Source organism: Pan troglodytes, chromosome 5 (assembly GCF_028858775.2).
Source record: "Pan troglodytes isolate AG18354 chromosome 5, NHGRI_mPanTro3-v2.0_pri, whole genome shotgun sequence".
Classification (NCBI taxonomy): domain Eukaryota; kingdom Metazoa; phylum Chordata; class Mammalia; order Primates; family Hominidae; genus Pan; species Pan troglodytes.
The window spans coordinates 39717340-39737292 of NC_072403.2; the positions used below are offsets into that span (position 1 = coordinate 39717340).

General features: G+C 54.2%; 1 long non-coding RNA gene across 1 annotated transcript; it reads right to left on the reverse strand.

The window, feature by feature from the left end:
* Positions 1-6194: 6194 nt before the first annotated feature.
* On the reverse strand, positions 6195-15047 carry LOC129144237 (uncharacterized). Its single transcript, XR_008548469.1, has 2 exons — positions 13541-15047; positions 6195-11713 (listed from the first exon to the last, which is right to left on the reverse strand). It is a non-coding gene; the product is annotated as an uncharacterized LOC129144237 (long non-coding RNA).
* Between the last annotated feature and the right edge of the window lie 4906 nt (positions 15048-19953).

Here is a 19953-nt window from a genome sequence, read left to right on the forward strand (position 1 = left end):
TCGGGAGCACAGAGGTCTGCAGAGAGGGCCCCCCTACACACACACACCCCTCCCATGCAGAGGGGAGCTTTCTCCCTTCCTGATGCTTCTGCATTTGGGGTCCTGGACCACAGGTAACCTTGTGTGACATGATAACATATGGAAATGTTAATTCATATTCCACGGCTCCTCTCCATCTCCAACCTTGGCCGCTTCCGTTCAGTAGTCAGCAGGACAGCTCAGCTGTTGTCTCAAGGAAGGGATGACTCAGCATAAAGAGAGAGACAGCAGTCTGTGCTTGGGTTCTGAGTTTCCAAACCCAGGCCTCAAGGGGAAACGGAAATGACTCATGTGGATAAACAGTTTGGTAGCTTGGGGGCATGTGGGATGACAGAGAGCAAGTGTGGCATCTTCCTCCCCTCTTCCATGCACACACAGAGGTTTCTGGATCCGGAGTTAAGGGAGAGGCAGGGGAAAGTAAGCAGGGTCTGGATAGTTTGGCCTCTCAGAAAGATGAGTCCTGAGGTTACCTGGGACCTTTCAGCTTGGCTCACTCTGCTACCTCATTGGGTTGCTCAAGGTCCCAATTCCAACTTCCTTGCATCTAATTGGCATAGCTCATCTTTTTCAGGCAGGTCCCAAGTCAGAGGTCAGGGCCAGGCTATGAGGAGATAGTCTGGCTCAGGTGACCGCCTCTGGCCTAATCAGCCGTGGCCAGGAGCTGCGTCACATGGACTGAGGAATGGGGTGTCTGAGGCTGGGCAGGGCAAAGGCAGGGAGAGGGTTCTCCTAGAACGGGAACAGCTCCTGGCACGGAGAGACAGTACCTCAAGGCAGGGCCTGCAGGTTATAGGTGTTTTGGTGACGCCTTCACCTCATCAGTCTGTAATAGAGCCACTAAGGTGTCAGCTCCAGGAACTAGGAGTTGCGCCAGATGGAATATTTATTTGCTTTTGAATTCTTCTGTGTTGCAAGAAACTACTGCTTTGTTAAGAATTCCAGGTATTCCAGCAGTAAATTTCATGCTCCAGTCTCTGTTAATGCAGTGCAAGTTTGGGCCTGTCACCTGATTGTACTGTGCCTCAGTTTCCCAATTTATAAATAATACACCTCTTGGGAGGCTTCTGTGAAATTCATCAGCATAAAAATGCTATGGAAAAGCCTAAAGGAGACCCTATAAATGCAAGGAATGGTCAGTCCTCCTCCTCCCTGTCTCTCTTCCAATTAGGTCCCCAGTCCCAGGCCCCCACTCCCATGTTACCCATGGCCCCCTCAGACCCTAGGTGGAGAGAGGAGGAGACCCCTTCACCCCTGGGGCAGGCACAGTGAGAGGCCCAGGCTGGGCAGGGCAGTGAGGTTCTGATGAGCCTTTCCCGTGATGGGTGGCCCGCCAGCTGGAGCTGCAGTTCCAATTTGCTCCACATTTGGACAGCGCTTTACCCACAATTCAGCTTCTCAGGCCCCCAAATCACTCTGCACAATCAGACCAAGGAGGCAGTGGGGAAGACAGGAGAAAGAGGTCCAGCAGCTCCTGGAGGACCCCGGGCTGGGGAGAGGGGCTGTGGGGTTGGGGTGCACACTATGTGAGGTCTGGATCCATCCTGGGCCCCCTTTCCTTCCAAGCCCATCTCCTGCAAGCTCTAGCCACCCCACGGTTCCAGGTGGCATGCTTCATTGGGTCCTAGCCTTGTGCCCTCTTCCCAGCCCCCACTTCCCCCTGGAAACAAGAACAAGGAGCCCTGCACTTATTGTCCCACTGCCCCAGACCATCTTCTGTCCAGCCCAGTGCAGCTCCAGCTATGTTGCAGAATCTCCAGGGCCTCCCACTGCCTCCCACCCCTCCGTGGGACAGACCCACGCCACTTCCAGACCGTAGAAGTTAGGACTAGTCAAACAGTCATTCACTCATCCTTTCACTTATTCCTTCCAAAAACATGGATTGAACATTCACTATGTCACAATGGTGAGCAAAACCTTGGAGCCCGTAGTCCAGTGACATTAACAAAACAATTAGAGAATTGTACAACTTCAAACCAAGACAGTGGCTGAGGAGAAAAAGATCCTGGGAGCAACGAGGGCATGGAAGTGAGGGGTCTACCAGGGTCTACGGTCTCTCTTAACTCCCTTCAAGCTTTGTTTAGGCTCACCTCCTCCAGGAAGCCTTCCCTGATTGCCGCATCCATCTATTATTAATGGGTACTTCATGATGGGTCTCTGGATTCAAGACCCTTCCGGTGTCTTGCCTTTCTGTTAAGTCCTCCATAGGTGAAGACACTCTGAATACACAGGGTCGGCCTACCCAAGTGTGGCCTAGGTACCACCAGTGCCTCCTCAGGACTCAGCTCAGAGGCTTTCTCCACCAGGAAGCCTTCCCTGGCATGTGACCTGGTCCTGGAGACCCTCTTCTGGCCTCCACAAGCCCCTGGACCCAGAGGGCATTGGCACTGCCCCCCTCACCTCCACCAAATGCCTCAGGGGCACCAGCTTTACTCTAGGGGATGCAAAGAGCTCTCCTGCAGTCCGGTGCCTGCCCCCTTCTTCCCCCACCTCTGCCCTCTGCTAATGATGATGTAGAGGCACAGAAAACAGGCTTTGATCTACAGCAGCTTCCTCCCTTCATGAAGGATTTCCCTGCCTCAGACATCCCTTTCCCTGGGTTGGTCTTGGTGTTCCGGGGTTCATCTCACCAAAGGCCCAGTGCTGCTGTTGCTCCGAGTGAACTGGGGAGGTGGCTCTCCCATCATCTCCACCCAGCCAGGCCCTCGGAGGTCATGCCAGTGAGGGAGTCAGTCCCCCTCAAAGGCAGGGGCTGGGCCCAGAGCCCATAAGGCTGGGGGAGCTGGGGGTGGAGAAAGGCGGGCTTGGTGGTGGCAGGGGCAGGCCTGAGGTGGCTCTGAGTGCCCGCCCATCAGCACGCCTCTCTGCAGAATGGGTAGAGAGAGGCACCTGCACTTTCCCCCCTTGGAGTTACCAGAACGTGGAGGAGAGAAGCAGAGAGGGAAGTGTGAGTGCTGGCAAGTTTCCCTGAACCTGGGGCGCTGGGAGGCAGATGCAGCCCATCACTCACCCTGGCGTGGCCAGAACATCCTCCTGATGAAGCTTCATAGTCAGAGTGGGCCCACTTTCAACTGCTCCAACGTGTTCGTAGACAAGAGCCACGTTGGGGACAACTGTTGTCTGTGGAGAGGAACTCACTCTAGGATCCTCAGCGATGCATTTTTTCCTGGTGAATTTCAACAAGGACTCCTTTGCCTGGCATTGATTTATGCTCCCAACCTTTCAGGCACTCATGGCTTGCATAAAGGGAGGGCTGCACACAGCAGAGGTGGGCCTGTTTAGCTGATCTCAGCGGAGCTCCATCCGCCCACCCGATTGTGGGAGCTGGCAGGAGTGGGGAGGAGGCCGGCTCCCTGTCTGTCCTGGGGCCACGCTCACATGTCTGCTGCCCAGTGTGGGCCATTCTGATACTCAGAGACCTGGGGGTTTGGGGAGAGGCAACAAGCCCGTGTATCTAGGAGGGCGCAGAGAAAAGCTGCCTCCAGCCCGGAGGCTCCTCTCTGCTCTTGCCTCTTTCAAGGCCCTCCCTTTTGATGACCCGTATTTTCATCTCTCCTCCCTCCCCTTCTGCTTCCCCCAGCCTCCTCCCAAGCCTCCCACGCCGGGCAGTCTCCATTCCCCTCGGCCGTTCCTGCCCATCTCTACCCTGCAAGTGTGAGTGTGCGGCTGCACCAGCTGCTCCCTGACCGGGGGCCTCTGATGGGGTTTGGCCAGTGGGAGGCACCAGCAGGAGATCAGAGGGTAGGGGGACAATGGATGGGGTGGATCCGGGCCTGCTGGGCTGACAACACCAAAGGCCCTGGCAGCAACTGCTCAGCTGGCTCCTCCACACCCACTGATACGGTGTGGCTGTGTCTCCACCCAAATCTCATCTTGAATTATAGCTCCTATAACTCCCACATGTTGTGGGAGGGACCTAGTGGGACATAATTGAATCATGGGGGCGGTTTCCCCCATACTGTTCTCGTGGTAGGGAATAGGTCTCATGAGAGCTGATGATTTGATAAGGGGAAACCTCTTGTGCTTGGCTGTCATTCTCTCGACTGCTGCTGTGTAAGACGTGCCTTTCACCTCCTGCCATGATTCTAAGGACTCCCCGGCCACGTGGAACTGTGAGTCTATTAAACCTCTTTTTCTTTATAAATTACCCAGTCTCGAGTATGTCTTTATCAGCAGCATGAAAACAGACTAATACACCCACCCTCTCCGGGTCCACTCCGTCCCTGGCCCTTCAGGCCTAGGGGTGGTCATGACTCTCCATGCTGCTGGCTCCTAGGCACGCTCCATCTTTTTTTTTTTTTTTTTCTTTTGAAACAGAGTTTTGCTCTTGTCACCCAGGCTGGTGTGCAGTGGCACAATCTCGGCTCATTGTAACCTCTGCCTCCTAGGTTCAAGGGATTCTCCTGCCTTAGCCTCCCAATTATCTGGGACTACAGGTGTGCACCACTACGTCCAGCTAATTTTGTATTTTTAGTAGAGATGGGGTTTTGTCATGTTGGCCAGGCTGGTCTTGAACTCCTGACCTCAGGTGATCTGCCTGCTTTGGCCTCCCAAAGTGCTGGGATTACAGGTGTGAGTCACCACACCTAGCCTGCTCCATCTTTACTGGTTTTCCAAAATCCTGTGCACACCTTTGGCAAATAGTCCCTTCATGAAACCCTTCTGGCACCCCTGTTGAGAGTCTGTCTGTTCCTCACTGTTTCCTTCCTCTCCGGTCCTTTCCTCTTCCTTCAGTTTTCTCTTTTCTCCCTTGTCTTTTCTTCCCAGATTCCCTCCTCTTTTTTTGCCCCTTCCTGGCCTCATTCCACTGGGAAGGGGCAGGCTGGTTAAGGACCAGGCTCCAGGGATGACAGTGGCTTGGTGGAGCCTGGAGTCCCAGGCATGATGAGGCCTGCCGACCACTTGGAAAGTTCTGAAATTCAGTTATAGTTGACTAATCTAGCGGGGCCCAGGCCCAGGGCAGTTGCTTCAGGTTAGAAAAACCCTCAGGAAAGAGATTTAGAAAACAGATCCCTTCCCTCATCATATCTACTGAGGGGTCATGTACCTGGGGGGATGAACATTTCCAGGTATTTGCCCAGGACACCTCCTTCCAGAGAGAACACCTTGGGGCAGGGAGGAGAAATTTGGTTCCTCACAGCATTTTCCATAAAACATTAGTCTCACACAATGCCTCTTACAAAAGGAGATTCCATAGTCAGATAAGTTAGAGAGACTCTGCATTTGGCAGATCCCCATGTGCCGTTCTATCAAAGGCTCTGAAAAGGTCTGCAGTAAACAGTGTCCTGTTTCATATGTGTTTTGCTCACTGTATCCAAAGCTAGACGATGGAATCAAATTCGTTTTTTAAAATGCAATCATTCCCTGAGCCCAAGTCAGCTTCTTTATCTCTTAAAAGGGAAGAATTCATTGTTCTGAAGATTCAAGATGCTAACCATATCTTAGATAAGACTTTCTTGGTTGCAAGGACAGGATTCACATTAAACATAAAGGGGAATTTATTGAAAAGCTGTTGGGCATCTTTGGGGGCCCCCAGGGCAGGAGTGCATCATGAGAGCCAAGAACCAGAAGGTGCAGCGTATCTTAGTGTCCACACTCCACCCCTTCTCACATCTGCTTCCTCTGTCTTCCTCTGCAGGCTTCCAGGGCTGTGGGGCCAAATGTGCCCTCTCCTGCCCTCATGGCCGCCTCAGTTCCTGAGTTCTCTTCATTTCTTCCTTGCTACAATCAGAACTGAGTCTAGCACCCTTCAGGACAAATCCAGATCCCCAGGAGAGACAGCCTGATGAGTTCAGCTTGGAAAGGGTCTGTTCCTGTCCAATCAGCTGTGGCCAGCGTGGCAGGGTCACGTACCAGTGCAACTGCCACACCACGGCCCATCTGTCCAGGAGTAGTTCTCAGTCAACGGGCTCCAGCTGGGACTCAGGCTGAATAGATGCCCACAAGGATGTTTGCTACCACATGTAAAGTGCCCCAAAGCAGGACAAGTGCTCAGCAAGTGTGGCCCGTATGATTAAGGGAATTCTGTGTCTGTCTGAGAAGAAAGTGGCGATGAGCAATAACAAGGCCTGTCGTCCATCTGGAAGAACGCCAGCCACCCCCCAAACTTTCAGGTGCATAGAACCACCTGGACATAAGACACAAACATTGTTACCCCAAAAAGGGAAAAAATTATTTGGACTATATTAAAATAAAATATTTGTTTATCAAAATACATCATTAAGAGTAAAAAGGCAAGACAGCAAGTTGAAGAAGATATTTGCAATACACATAGCCAGGAAAGGATAAGAACCCAGAATATATAAAGAACTCCTATAAATCAGTAAGAAAAAGACAATCTGATTAAAACGTTGGCAAAAGATCTGAAGAGGCACTTCACAAAAGAGGATGCCCAAATGGCCAATAAACATAAGAAAATGAGCTCAACATCATTAGTCATCAGGGAAATGCAAGTTGAAGCATAAAATGGTATCACTCCACACCCACAAGCATGGCTGGGATGAAAAGAGAGATGCGCCCAGTGCTGACGAGGATGTGCATCAACTGGAACTCTCAGACACTGCAGGTGGGTGTCTAAATTGGTACAGCCACTTTGGAAAATTGTTCAGCTGTATTTGTTAAACCTGAACACAAGCAAACCCTATCTGTGATGCCACAATTCTGCTGATCGACATATCTCCATCAGAAATGTATACAAATGTCCACAGAGATACATGTCATCGAATTTTCATGGCAGCCCTCTTTTGATATCCCAAAGCTGGAAACAACCCAATGCCCATCAACAGCAGAATGCATACAAATTGTGGTACAATCATAGGCTGGAATGCTACTCAGCATTGAGAATAAACAAACCACAACTGCATATAATGGTATGAATGAGTCTCACAAATAATGTCAAGTAAAAAAGAGCCAGACAGAGGTGTCTGTATAATTCTATACACGTGAAATTCAAATGCAGACAAAACAGAACTGAGCTGTCAGGAGTCAGGATACTGGCCTTGTTTGGACAGCTTAGTAACTGGAAGGGACATGAGGGGTTTGTGAGGGCCTGTAAATATTCTATTTCTCTACCTGGGTAGACATTAAGCAGATGTGGAGTTTGTGAAAACGCATGGAGAAATTCACCTATTACTTCTACACTTTTCTACATTTATGTACCCACTAATATCATTTTTTGGGGAAAAAAAAAACCAGGGAGTTTATTCTAAAATGCAGATTCCTATGATCCACTCCCAGAGACTCTGAATCACCAGGTCCTGGGCAGTACCTAGGAATCTGCATTTTAACAAGTTCCCTGGGTGATTCTGGTGCAGGCTGAGTCACAATCACGCTTTAAAAGCCTGGCCCTGGGCCGGGCGCGGTGGCTCACGCCTGTAATCCCAGCACTTTGGGAGACTGAGGCAGGTGGATCACCTGAGGTCAGGAGTTTGAGACCAGCCCGGCCAACGTGGCAAAACTTCATCTCTACTAAAAATACAAAAAATTAGCTCAGCTACTTGAGAGGCTGAGGTAGAAGAATCATTTGAACCCGTGAGGAGGGGGTTGCAGTGAGCCGAGATTGTGCCACTGCACTCCAGCCTGGGCGACAGAGCGAGACTCCCTTTCAAAAAAAAAAAAAAAGTCCTAGCCCTGGCCAGTTCTGGGAAGGTTGGAGCTTGACCATTCTTGGCAGCCCACCCAGTTGGCCTTGGCCTGAGGTGCTGGGGGAATGGTTGAGGGTCCTGAGTAGGAGATGGGGAGGCCGAAGGGGCAGGCTGAAAGGGACAGGAGGAGCCAGGCACCCAGGGGAGGCTGGGGGAGCCACTGCTCTCCGGAGTGCTCTCAGTAGAACAGACCGCATGTGTACCCTCAGGCAATGCTTGTCATGTGAAATGACCCTTGGAGGGCCAATCTTTCTCAGGACAGGGTGGGTGACAGAGGGTTCCATTCAATGTCCTAATTAAGTGACTTTCCAGGCCTCAGTTTGCCTGCTTTAGCATGGAGAGGCTCACTCTTGACAGGGTTCTAATTCTGGCTCTGACCCTGAATAGCTGTGTGGCCTTGTGCCAGTCACCTGCCCTCTCTGGGCCTCAGGTTGTCCACTTGTAAAACAAGGAGTGGGACTATATGACCCTGACCTCTCAGTTTACTGGCCACCTCTGCATGGCTCTCCCTTAACCCCGAGCTGAGACTCTCCTCTCATACCTCTTGGAAGGTGCTGCTGTTGTTGACAGTACTGGCCATAGAAGCCTATGGTTATGGTCAGATTCATGTCTATTTTCTCCCTCCTACTTCCTGCCCTGGCCAGCCCTGCCTAAGCTGAACGTGGACTCCTGGAGGGCAGAGCTGGGGTCTTACCCATCTCTGTCCCCAGCACCACACACAGTAAATCATCCAGGACAGTAAATAAAGCTTCCTGGAGCCTCCCTGCCCTGAGATGCAGAGATTCTGCTTCCTTCTTTTCTGGGAATAGTACATGAACACTCCAGTCCCGAGGGACAAGAGGGACTGCTGTGCTTTCCCATCTCCAGCTGGCCTGTGATGTGGCTTCTGGGGGATAAAGGGATCCAAAGAGGTGTCCCCAGCTCTCCCTCCTGTCCAGAGCCCTGGTAGGCAGGCAGATGGATGAGTGGGTGCTCCTGGCTGTTTCTCTGTTGAGTCCATTACAGGGTGAGTTATTAACTCCTGGTTTGGGCAGGGCAACTGGAGCCCTGGGTGCCCTTTGGAGCTGACAGGGGCAGGCCTGCTCTAATTGAAGGCTTAATGAATGTTCCCAGTGGAGGCCGCAGCCGGTGCCTTCCCTCTGCCATCTGGCCGTTTGTCTTTCCCTGGTGGGATCCCCTCTGCCTACCCAGGGAACCTCGACTGCTACTGCTCCTCCTTCTGGGGCCTGAGCACTGTCTCCATCACCCCAGGGGCCCCTTCTTTGGCCCCCCTGCCGGGTCCTGTGCCCCGGGGTCACTCTTCATTCTTCAGCCTTCAAGGCTACTCCAAGCTTTGGATGTTTCCACACAGGCCCCAGGGCCTTGCCAGATACACCTGCGTGTCCCACCAGAGTGTTCCAGAGGTGGGCAGGTGGACAGGGCTAATTACTCTCAGCTGGTCTTCCAGGTTGCTCCTAGGGACTCAGGGTGTCAATCTTCACACCCCACCACTATTTGCATGAACAAGGCACCTCCTCAGCCCAAGTTCCAGAACTGAGTAGATGGTACTGGGAGGTCAGCTGGCTCTAGAGGTGTTGCCCAAGGGTGACCCTTCCCAGACACGGGGTGGTGTAGATGGTGGAGGGAACTAAAGTCAGGGAGCTCCTACAACAAGCCAGGTGCGGAGCTGGGGCTGTGCATCCATCATCAGATCTCAACACTCAGCAACATCTTGGGGAGCCACATGGTCCCATCTTATAGGCAGGGAAGCGGGAGTGCAGGGAGGTAACCCGTTTGATCAATACCCCACTGTTGGCAAGCAGGGACTCTGGATTGGCTGCTCTGGAGCCCAGGCAGCCTCCCGATTAAAGGCAGCTGAGCTGGCATTGCCATTCTGGGGCACTTCTCCAGGAATGAGGATTGGAAATGAGTCTGTGATCTTGCAGTTTCCTGCGTTATTTTTTCCTCCATACCTGACTTGCCTGCTCAGCCCCTACAGGGTGGGAAGGAGGCAGTGTGGTGCCATGGGAGAGCCTTGGGTGGACTGTCAGGGGACTTGGTCTTTTGCTCTGCTCTGCCACTGACCTTAGCCTTTCCCCTTGGGCCTCAGTCTTCTAATCTGCAAAATGGAGGTGAACGATCTCTGAGCTGCCCACCTCTCGAGACGCTGTGGGGCTCCTGTGAGGCCATGTGCTGTCAGAGGAGTGCCTGTGGAGGGGCCACCATCCCCCGGCACCTTCCAGGCCTCCTGCTGCCCACCGCCACCTGGAGACTCCAGAGCCACAGGGACCTGAGCTCCACAGCCAACTCTGCTACTTATTCCTGTGTGACCTTAGATATGTCACCTAATCCCTCAGACCCTGCCCTGGGGAGAAGGGGTGGTGGACCCAGACCTCATCCTAGGGAGGGCTTTGCTGAGGGTTAGGTGCTGGACACTCCCGCGCCCAGGGCCAGAGCTGGGACTGGTGTGGGCTGGGGAGATTGGTGTCAGGGTTTGGTTTAGGGACTGAAATTCAGCCGGAATTGGGGTAGAACCTCCTGGTCAAATTCCTGTCAAATTCAAGACCTGAAGGAAGCTTTCAGCCAGGGTTGGGATATATGTTCTGAGAGCTGCTTGGTTAAGAACTGGGGTCAGGGCCGGGTTGGGGGCTGCATGAGTGGGTGCTGTGTTGAAGGCCAGGACTTGAGCCGCGGCAGTGCAGAAAGGAGGGAAAATGAGAGTAGGGAGTGTGAGCTCCGGTCCCAGCTCTGCCCTGACCCACCCTGGGCCAGACATTTTGCGACTCTCAGCCTTAGCCTCAGACTCAGCCTTCTCATCTGTGAGGTCATCACTCTGCCCTGCAGCTCTCATAGAACCCTGGCCGTCATGCTATCCTGCAGTTCCTCATTAGGCTCACTGCTAATGCTCTCCGTGTTATGGTCTTTAATCATAACAAAGAGAGAATTGATGCCAAATTAGCATAAGCTACAAGCAGCTATTAGCTGGGAAATATGTAAATTCTATATTTGTGTCAGGCGTTAAGTTTCTCCTGCTTTCCAGGTAAAATCAGCCCCTTCCAGTTGTGCCCTAGATTACATAGAAGTTTGTCCTCATGGGCGGGATTCTGGCTGCAGACACTTCCTTTACCCCACTCCTTCTGAGCCCTAGGGCTGGGAGAGGGAACCAGAGCTGCCTCCCAGTCTCCTGAGAGGCTGTGGGGAGGACCCCCTGCCTGCTACCACCTCTCTGCTCCACCAGCACCTCCCAGGACCTCTGGAGACCCTTCCTGCGGTAGTTTGAGCTATTAAATGGGACCATCGCAGCATCCAGACCCAGGGTGACCGGCACTACGCAGTAACTGTGTTCTAGCCACTCTATCCCCTCTGCTGGTGCAGCTTCTAGCCAGAGAACCCTGAGGTGAGGGAGGAGAGCTGGGCTGGGTGCCTGTTCCTCCCTTCCAGCACCTGGCATGCTAGTGACATGTGCACTTTGCTAAGAGACCTGCCAAACTGTGTCACGCAGCCTGTCAGCAGCCTCTCAAAGCCACTTTTGGGGTGTGGGGGGGAGGTGACCCTGGGCTCCACTGACAGAAGCCATGAAAAAACAGACTTTCTTTCTGGTCCCGAGTCCAAGGTATGGGGCCTACCCCCACTTCTGCTCAGGGCTTTAGACCTGCCCCTTCCCCTGACAGAGACAGATGACAGGCGATGTGAGAATGATCTTCCTCTCTCTTGCCTGGAAGCCCCTGAATTGTTTGCTTCTCCATGGGGGTTCTGATATCGTCACTCAGGGTGGCAGCTCTCAGAGCCCGCTCCCAGGAGCCCAGCACGGTCACCTGGCTCCAGCTGAGAGGCCTCCCTGGGTCGCTCCGGCCACAAGGTCTTTGTCCTGGAGGCTCACTCTGCCTGGAAGGCTATTGCCCCAAGTATCCATTCTTAGGTCCACTTTCAGGGGCTCTGGGGCAGAAATGAGCTACCCTAAATCCACAAAGATTCCTTCTGGCCAGTGGTGGTGGTGGCCCCGGGAGCCATGTGAACCCAGCTGCAGCAATTCATTCAGGGGCATCATCACGTCTCTGTAAACCAGACACCAACTGAGTGTCAGCCAACGGAGTGGGCCTCATATACCTGCACCAACCCCGGCATCACTGGCCCGGTCGCCTCAGCCTTCACATCTGTGATGGTGATGGGTCCCTGAGCTCCTTCGGGCCCTGACATTCCGAGTCAAGAGACCAGCTGGGATTAGACCAGCAAAACTTAGGCACAGAATGGGAAGGATCTGATGGGAGGGGTGAAGGGGGTGCTAGAGTGGGAGGTTTGGGGTTGGGGGTGGTGGTAGGGCAGCCTGAGGCCCATAGGTGGGGAGGTGAGGTCGAGGACACCCTCTGTCTTGCCTCACCATTGTGTTTGGGACTCATGGGACGTCTCTCACCTTTTTCCCAGCAGGCGAGTGGCTTCCAGCCTGAGGAGCCTGGGCTGTGCCCCGAGCAGACATTAGGGGACACTGGGCTCCTTGCAAACTTGGCTGAATTTACGTTCCAGGAAGGGGCAGATGGGGAGGGGCAAGTTCAGGTCCTGCTTTCTGGGGTGGGTGGGCCTGGCTGGCCAGCATGCTAGTGGGAGGCAAGCAGCCGGCTCCCTGCCCCAGGGCCTCTGCCTGCCGGACCCCTAACCATGCCCATGTGGGAGTGGACTCGGCTCACCCCAGCTGCCTGGAGGCACCAGCCTTGAGTCATCCCTGGTGGGGATGAAGCACCCTGAGGCTCAGGGGCTCAGACAGGGTGAGGGGAGATATGGGGACAAGGCTGGGGTGAAAGCAGCCACCTCGCCCAGAGGGCACCTTGCCCTACAGGCGCTGGGGCATTCATGTTTAATGCCACTTTCCTGCGCTCCCTGTGCCATGCAGTGACAGGACAGGGGCCTCTGAGAGAGCATACTGATTAGACATCCTCTCAAATTTGGGATTTTTTGGCCAGGCGTGGTGCCTTATGCCTATAATCCCAGCACTTTGGGAAGCCAAAGAGGGTGGATCACTTGAGGTCAGGAGTTCAAGACCAGTCTGGCCAACATGGTAAAACCCCGTCTCTACTAAAAATACAAAAATTAGCTGGGTGTGGTGGTGCATGCCTGTAGTCCCAGCTACGTGGGAGGCTGAGGCAGGAGAATTGCTTGAATCTGGGAGGCAGAGTGCAAGTTGCAGTGAGCCGAGATCATGCCACTGCACTCCAGTCTGAGCGAGAGAGTGGGATGTCTCAAACAAAAAAACAGAAAAAAAAAACCACACACACACAAAAACTGGGGATTTCTCAATTACAAACTGGGGCTCAATAACTGAAAAGGAATTTATGTTCTGCTCCTGGGGTAAAGCCATGTGGGAGAAAGAATCTGGGTGCCCAGTGCTGGCTTTTCCAGGACATGTCAAGGGTAATGGGGGCAAGAGAAGGATATTGAGGGCCCTGACTCTTGTCCACTGGACCCTGCCTCCAGCCTCATGGGGAGGCCCTCACTGCTGGGGCCAGACCCTTTGCTCTCAAGGAATGGGAGAGAGGGTGGTTCAGGTTCAGGGTGACCCCTTACCCCTGCAGAGAGCCAACAGGTCATGCTGAGCTCCTGCTGGCCCTGACATTCTCCTCAGGGTGCTCCTGAATGGAGATGAGCCCAGGCCATGGCCCAGCCCCTCTGCTTTGGAGCCAGTCATGGCTGGGTACTTGGGGCCCACTACGTCTGCTGCCAACAGCCCTGGCCTGGGGGGCCCACAGAACTCCTAGGGACTCCTCAGGCACCTTGCTCTGCACTGTCTACTGGCCCTAGCCTGGTGTTTGAGCATCCGGTCTGAGCCCCTCTCTGTGTGGAATTCTCTCCCTCTAAGATAGGGCCTGACGGTTCAACCGTCCCCCTCTTACCTGGAAAGCACAGCTGCCAAGCTTTTCACACGTAGCTGCTAGCTCAGGGCTCCAAGCACAGGGGACCTGAGTGAGTGGTGGGTAAAGAGAGGTTCTGCGGTCATCCTGCCTGGCTGCAAGCCCTAGCACTGCTCCTTAGAGCTGAGGGTTGGAGGCCTCAATTTCTTCATGTGTGAAATGGAAAGAGTAGGAGAACCCACCTCTTGGGGTTATTGGACAGACTACAGGAGATAATGAAGGTACGGCCCTTAGGGCACTGCTGGGTGCACTGCCAAGTGCCCAGTCAAATTTAGTTCTTATGTTTAGCAGATCTGATAGTGGAGAAGAACAGCACAGAATTTGAAGCCAGATGAATCTAGGTTCAATTCTTGGCTCTGACACTTGCTGGCTGTGTGACCTTGACCAGGTCAGTTAACCTCAGTTTGCTCATCTGTAAAGTGGGGCTTAAAAAACTACTTACCTCTGGCTGGGCGCGGTGGCTCATGCCTGTAATCCCAACAATTTGGGAGCCTGAGGCAGGAGGATCACCTGAGGTCAGGGGTTTGAGACCAGCCTGGCCAACTTGGTGAAACCTCGTCTCTACCAAAAATACAAAAATTAGCTGGGCATGGTGGTGGCACACCTGTAATCCCAGCTATTTGGGAGGATGAGGCAGGAGAATCGCTTGAATCCAGGAGGTGGAGGTTGCAGTGAGCCGATATCGCACCACTGCACTCTAGCCTGGGTGACAGAGCGAGACTCCATCTCCAAAAATAAAATAAAATAAAATAAACCCAAAACCCCCAAAAAACAAACTACTTACCTCCTTAGGTTCTTGTGGGATTTGAGGGTTCACCGCTGCCACTTGGCTCTGGATTTAGCACATAACTGGTCTTCAACATCAGCTCCTCTTACCCTCCTTCCTTCCCCCGACCCAGAATCTTAACATAGCCTACCTGGTCCCCTCTTGCCACTGTGCCTCAGCTCATCTCACTGTCTGGTCCCTGAGTCCTGCCACATTCGTCCATTCTCGGGCTGCCACAAGTCATGACTTCCCCTGCCCCCTGCAGATGCCCGGAGCCTCACCATTGAGCTTCTTGTATTCATTCGTAGCGCCTGCCTCCCTGCGCTGTTTTGAAATCAGATGAGACAACAGGTGGGAAAGCTCTTTGCCAACCGTGGAGGGCTCTCAGCACGTGCCAGGAGTTAAGATGCTGCCTGTACTGGATGCACCAGAGGCGGAGAGGATATGCCTGCGGCTCCCTCGGCACAGAGCCCTCTGAAGCAATGTCCTTGGCCCTCACCCCCGTCTGAGCTGGTCTGGAGGCTGCTCCCCGCCAGTGCTCTTGCCTCTCCATTCTAAATGCCATTTCCCCCATCTAAATGCCATTTCCCCTGTCTGGGCTGGAGCCGCTGCCTGCTGTCTGAGGCAGCTGGAAATTTCTCAAACGTCGTTTTGATTTATGGCTCTAGTTAATTCTAGAGGAGGCCCGTGAGATGCCCTGAGCTCTGGAGCCTCAATGGGATAAATCATTTAACAGGTGGTTAAATATTCTTTAAGGTCTGGGGAGGACAGGCAGGGTTTAGATTTGGGGAGGGGACCAGGCCGGGGGAGAATTGGCACATTTCTAAATGGAAATAGGGAAAACATTGCGTCCACTTCAGGACCCGTGGAAGAAATTTGTCATAAGCCGTGGCTGGAGGCAGCACCTGTGGGCTCCTTCCTGCCCTCAGGCCCGGGAGGCTGGGGCTCCTGAATACTGGGGAGGGGCAGAGGCAGCTGGTTACAGGTGGGATGGGTTGGCCCCTGCCAGCTGTGCACTCCAGCTGTGTGGTCTCCCAGTTGGGAGGTGTTCACAGGACCCAGAAGCTTCCAGGTGGAAGTGAGGGTTCTGACACCACCAAACTCAGGGCCAGCCTCCAAGGCAGATGTCTGACACAGCCCACCAGTCTAGGAGGTAGGCAACGGGGAGGCCTGGAGCAAACGGATGCCACGTGCCCTGCCTGACGGCAGCAAATATGAAATCACACGGGGCAGCCAAATAGAGCAGAGCTGGGCTGTCACTTTGAGACCCCAGAATCATGTAAACCTTCTACTGCACATCTGCAGGGAGCTTTATGACTTTAAGCCCCATTCCCATCTTTGATAACATCTAACCTGCGCACAGGAACCAAGGTCAGCAGGGATGTTACCCTGTTGTCCAAGGTATGAACAGGCTCAGAGACGCTGAAATCCTGCCTGAGTTAGCAAAGCTGGGTAGACACCAAATGGAATCCACACGGGGGCCTGAGAGGATACAGCTCACCCACAGGGAGAAAGCCCCAGGGGAATCAGGAAGGGGCCCTAGAGGTCACCAGGCCCAAAACGTCCATTTTCCAGGTGAGGGCAGGGAGGGGAGTGGTGGAGAAGGGAATGAAACCCCAGGGAGGAGGCCCGAGGGTGGGTCCCTGCCTGCCCCCAGCTGAGTCCTCCCCTCCAGATCTCAGTTCCTGTAAAGGAAGGTTGCTAGTACTGTCTGAGGAAGGTGTGAAAGGGAAATGGTAGTCCAGCCGGGAAGGAAGGAAGCAGTAAGAGTTCCCCAAACAACCTCCCCTCCCTCCCTGGCCCCAGACTGCTCCCTGAGCTCAGTTCTTCCTGGTCTCCCCAACTCCCTTCTGTCCAGCACAGCCCTGAGGTGCCAGGTCCAGTGACACAAGGCTGTGTGCTGTGAGGATGCGTTCCTCTGGAATGGGCCAAGGTCCACGGGCTGGGGAGGATCTGGAGAGGCCTAGGCTTCAGAGTGCTCACTGGGCTGAGCTTGGACCTCGGGTCCGGAGAGACCATCTCCAGAGAGGAAGGTTGGCTTCAGGGCTGCCCAGCTGGTGCAGATGGGGTCTGGGCCTCTCCAAGAGTGACTCCCACCTGCAGCTCTCTGACCAGGCCAGAAACCCGCAGGAAGAGCTGGCGTGAGCCCAGGGCCCCATGCAGGTACAGAGTGGGCTGCCCTCTTCTGTGTAGCTGCCTCCTGCTTCCCATCAAAAGGCTACAAGGAAGGAGGTTGTTGTTTAGGTGGATAAACTGGACCCATGACTGACAGCGGCCTCTGAGGTTACAGTGGAACCTCCCCTCAGGTAGTTCTGAGGCTGGGGAGGCAGTGGGAGAAGCTCAGGGGTAGGGGTGGCACTTGCTTTCAGGACACAGCACTTTCCTCTGCTCTGGCAAGCCCTCGGGGGCCCTGGAGCAGCCATGGACAAGTGCCGGGGTGGGGAAAGGGGCTGAGAGATCTCTGGGGCATCCCCCCTACCTGCTGCAGCCCTGAGCATGGGGAGGGCTGGGGACAGGGGTGACAGGCACATGCCACACTGCAGTGCCCACATCCGCCTCTCCACCCCACTGAGGCCTCTCTCTGCGGTTGCCTGCTGTGGTCTGGTTTGAGTTTATCACGCTTGTGGCTAGCTCCTGTGGCAGGGTGAGGTCTCAAGCCCTGTATCCCCTGGGCTCCCCTGATGTTGGGCTGGGTCCTGGTAGATGCCCCACAGGTATTTAACACTCATGTCAGAGCATGCCACCTAGCCCAGATGCATTGCCAAGACCAGAGAGGGCAAGGGAGGGGCCCAGAGTCCCCCAGGCAGCTGGCCCAAGACCCCCGGGGCCCAGCCAGGGCTGGGGTGGGAGAGGAACCAGTCCCTCTGGATGTGCAGTGGGAGGCAGCACCACGTGCTCCCCTTCCCCCCAGTCTGGGCGCCTGCATCCTCCGACCTGCCCCATCACTCTCCCCCTTATGACAAATGGAGGATGAATAATTCACAGGTGGCTCTGGCTTTATGAAGTATTCATCCCTCCCTGGCCTCCAGAGTAATTAACTATCCGGCCAGCACACTGAGCATCTGTAACAGCCCATTAGCAGCGCCTTGCCCTACGTCAAACTGCCTCTCTGGCTGGCCCAGGGTGGATGGGGTCTTGGTTCCACAGCCTGGGTTCTCAGCCTAGAGCCAACTATTGGATTTTGCAACGAGCTGGAGGGTTGCAGATTAGATGCCTTTATGGGCTTCCAGAGGGAACGGTTGAGGTTAAGGAGGGTTTTCCGCCTCTGGGGCTAGCAGGGACTTTAGAGATCTTTCTCCATGTGTAGCTGAAGGGGTCCAGAGTGGGGAGGTTGCTGGCTCCAAACTTCATGCTAGTCAGTGGCAGATGAGGGAGCCCCAGTCCAGTGCTCTGGGCACTAATGAGGCTTCCTGCCCGTTCCCTCGTCTTGCTCCAAGTGCAAGAATGTCTCCAATGGGGTGCTGAGAGACCAGAGACTACCCCTTTACCTTGCCCCAGGCCGCCCACCCCAAGGTGCCTGGGAAGGGGGTCTGGCCTAGTGGTAGGGAGCAGGGATACAGCAGAAGTGCCTAGTATTTCCCTGACCAGAGGCTGGCTCAGCAGGGCATCAGGACTGGCTGCCCTCCCCAGCCCCCTCCACACCTGGATCCACTCACTCAGCACTTCCCACTTCCCTACCGGGTTCTATGGGCACCATCCGTGTCTTCCTGGAGCACTGGTGGGCACTGGGCAGGCTGGCAGCTCAGAGACCCAGAGCTAGGGTGGAGGGGGCACCGGGGCCCGCAGGAGTCAGAGGTCAGGCCCAGGAAGGAAGTGGGCAGCCAACAGCTTCCCTCATTCTGGCTGAGGGCCCACAGCCAGCCTGGAGTTGTTGGCTGATGTTTGGGATCCGTTTCCCCGGCTGGAGCCAAAAGAATGGGGAATGAGGGGGAAGAAGCCTACTCATCTCTCTTTTTTTTTTTTTTTTGATACATATTTTTTTGGCAACTCTTGAACCAGAATAGGTTCAGAGACACTCCCTGCCTACTCATCTTTTAAAGCTCAGCCCACAGTGGTTGCCTGGGGTGGGAGTTGGGGGGTAGTGACTGCAAAGGGGCGGGAGAGAACTTTCCGGAGGGAACTTTCTGGGGGAGATGGAATTGCTCTATATCTCGACTGGCATGGTGAGTACCCAGGTATCCACATTTGTTAAAGTTCATCCAACTGTTCACTTAAAATGGGTACATTTTATTATTTATAAATCATACCCCCAGTAAATCAATTTAAACAAGAGCTCTGCCCAGGGTCATCCCCTCCAGGAAGCCATTCCGGGTGCCCAGGCTAGGCTAAGAGCCCTCTGCTCGGCTCCAGCAGGACCCTAGACCACTCCTGCCTCAACATTAACCAGCCTGGATTATTAATATCTGATCGTGGCAGCCTCCTGTGGCCTGTGGCCCCTTCCCCTTGGAATCCCCAAGCCCCAGCAGTGCTGGGCATGCGGGAGGCACACTGGTATTGATGTGCATGGGTAGTGGGCATGGTGTGAGCATGTCCCCTCTTTCTTGGGCTTCGGGGTAAGAATTTGGAGTCAGACAAACCTGGGTTCAAATCCCACTTCTGCCACTCACTGACTGGGTGGCCTTAGGTAAGTGACTTGCTCTTTTTGAGCCTCAAGGAGAGATGCTAATGAGCTGACCTCCCAGACGGGTGTGAGGCTTAGAGGTGTTAATGCAAGCACTCAGCACTGCCCCGGAAGGCACCACTAAAGTGCTACCCTCCTCTCTACGCCAGGCCTCCTTCCAAAGGCCTTTCTTGCATGAACTCATATAGGACTCACTGCCACTTTGTCATTGTTGCTATCCCCATTCGATGTGTGAGGTAATGGAAGCACAGGGTGGCTGAGCCCTTTGCCCAGGGCTGAGCTGGTGGAGGCGGTGGGGTGCACGCTCAGGCAGTCTGGCTCCAGTCAGTCCATGCGGCTGCTCTACTGTGTCCAATGGATGGCAGCTGCTATTTGTGTTATATTATTTCTCCTTCCCCGGTCACCAGAACCAACTCCAGTCTTTAAGTTCACGGTGACAGTTAATGGGAAGCTTGCTCAGGCAAGATCTTCTCACCACAGCGTTTCTGAGTGGAAAACAGGCTGGGTCCCACTGCAGGCAAACGCCCTCATGTTGACAGGAGCCAGGCAGATTAGCTACGTGGACGGTTCAGCTCAATTCCCAAACATTTAGCCAACACCAACAAGGTGCCAGGCAGTATGCTAGCACCAGGGAGCAGAGGAGGGCTGGGAAGATGGAGGACACACCCTGGGCCTGTCCTGGAGGGGCAGAGTATACCCAAGAGGGCCGCCATACCCCAGCCATACTCCAGTTTCTTGTTTAACCCTCACCTGGTCTAGGCTTTGGAGGGGATGTTTGTCACTCTCTTTGACCACTCAGACCCTAAGAAGTTGGAGGAAGCCCCTGCTCACCCCATATGTCCCTGTTTCCCACTGTGGAATCCCAACAGCTGCTTTCCCAGACCCTGCTGTGGCCAGGGCAGAGACACAGAGCCACGTTCCACCAAGGGACCCGAGAAAAGGGCCCCTGAGCAGGCTGCTGGGGCGAGGGTGGCTGCAGGCACAGTGGCGTGGCAGGGGTTTCAGTGT